At 33.5% G+C, this 2,228-nt stretch overlaps 1 long non-coding RNA gene across 1 annotated transcript; it reads left to right on the plus strand.

Annotated features, from left to right (window-relative positions):
* The first annotated feature begins 231 nt into the window (after window positions 1–231).
* Window positions 232–642, plus strand: LOC109586333 (uncharacterized). The gene is made up of 2 exons (XR_002186950.1): window positions 232–382; window positions 478–642. It is a non-coding gene; the product is annotated as an uncharacterized LOC109586333 (long non-coding RNA).
* Window positions 643–2,228: the final 1,586 nt, after the last annotated feature.

Here is a 2,228-nt window from a genome sequence, read left to right on the forward strand (position 1 = left end):
ATGGTATTGAGTGGTACAAATTAAATAAAATGTATAATAACTTGCTAATTCAATAATAACTTAATTGGATTATGAGCAAAACTTTAGAAATGCTACTGCCAGTTGTATCGCCACGGCGACCAACCTTGCAGTTGATGAATAATAATTATAAGAAAAAGACTCTTTCCCACCATCCTCTCTCTCTCCCTCCTCCTCTTTCCCTCTCTCTCTCTCTTACTGGACAGTAATTGTGATAAACAGATTCTCCTCCCCCTCCCCCTCTAGTGGTATTATTTCAGGTGCTAATGTTATCAAGGCCAGTAAACCAATTGGTGGTATGTGGATAGCTCTCTCCTTCCTCTGGCTATTATTAGTACCCTGGGCAGCCATCATGATATTCCTCGTTAGTACACCATACATTAATTAACAAAAACACTAATAATTAGTAGAGACTATTTATATTAATTAAATTAATTGTATTTATTATTATTATTTTAGATTCATCATTATTATTGTCTGTCTGGCGGTTCATTAGATAAAGCAGCTGCTGAGGCTGCCAAAGGTGCTGCTGGTAACAAATATGTGAGAGACGCAACCAAAGGAGCAGTTAGAGCCGGAGTGAGTGCCTCAGTAGCAGCTGCCACTTCCAGTGACTGAATGGAATAATGGAGGAGAGGGAGAGAGTGCTGGCTGTGACTAATATATAGTGCTTGACTTATTACTATTATTATTATTATTATTATTATTATTATTATTATTATTATTATTATTATTATTATTATTATTAATGTTGTTGTTATTATTATTATTATTATTATTATTAATGTTGTTGTTATTATTATTACTTGATTATTATTTGAAATTATCAGCTGTTTGATTTTATTATGCATAAATGAATTCCTATTACTATTTCTAATAAAATTAGTAACTTTCACCTCAACAATAAGTTGAAAGTAGGTAAAAAAACAAAGCAGACAAAATTGACCAGTGATAAGTGGATGTGGTTTTGATAAGGAAGGAGGAGCTTGCAACTTCAGCACAATTGGCTTGTAACTTGTTCTTCTTTATATTGACTGTATCTTTTCATTTCTTTATCTTACAACAGTTGATCATTAACAGTGATAGAGGTAAGTATATTATAGTTCATTTTAATTATACTTTACTAATAATTACAAGATGATTGATGTCTCTCAATGGAGAGCAAGTATTGGACTGTGGAACTACTGTCAAGCTGCCTCCAGTAGACCAGCTAATGGCCACCACTCTTACTCATTCAAACCTGCAGTAGACAGCAAGTCAGGCAGTACTACATCAGGAGAAGCTCTGTCTCTTATTGCTTTCCTCCTCCTCCTCTTTCTCTCTCTCTCTTTATTAAGACAAATCTTCATGATTCCTCCAACAGGTAAACAACAATTGCAACTTTGTACTTGTATATTTACTGGTATTTTATTATTAGGTAACTGCTACCAAGTACAATGTACTACTGGTGTTACTGTTACTGATATGAATTACCTCCAGTCAGTAGTCTTACCTGGAGGCAGCAGTTCTAACCTGATTTACAATGATCTCTATTTGATTGTTTGTCTACGTATACTCCTCCTCTTATCAGGAGATGTTGAACTCAATCCTGGTCCTATGATTGATGATCAACCTGATATTTTCCTATTACTTCAGTGGCTTGAACCACTTGTTGACTGGAAAACATTTGGTCTTCTCTTACCTGGAATAACACAACAAGATATTACAATAATCAAACAAGTGGATACTGAACATCAAAAAGTAGCTTTATTTACAAAATGGTTGAATACAAATCCTACAGCAACATGGAGAGATGTACTCAATGCATTGACTAAAAGAGAAGAGATCAATTTATTACAAACTATTAATGATCAGTTACAAGTACATCAATGTACAGGAGGTATTATCATGTATTTATATATTAATAATTATATTAAATGTATAATAGGTGATACTGATGCTCCTACTAGTGCTGTACCAGTAGTATCTACTGTATCATCATCAGTTTCTGTAATTAATGAAGCTGTTACTAGTAATACATTAGGTAAACATGCACTTAATACAGCACTCATGCATTAACTGATACACTACTGCAGGTAATCCAAAGGATATATTAAGAACTTATTCTACTAAACTCACTAGAGAAATATCAACCAATCTCTATGAAATAACAACTGAATTACATGCTAAAGGATTGATACCACAACAAGCTTTTGATGATGTACTTGTAA

Source organism: Amphimedon queenslandica, unplaced genomic scaffold, assembly GCF_000090795.2.
Source record: "Amphimedon queenslandica unplaced genomic scaffold, v1.1 AMPQUscaffold_12897, whole genome shotgun sequence".
NCBI lineage: Eukaryota > Metazoa > Porifera > Demospongiae > Haplosclerida > Niphatidae > Amphimedon > Amphimedon queenslandica.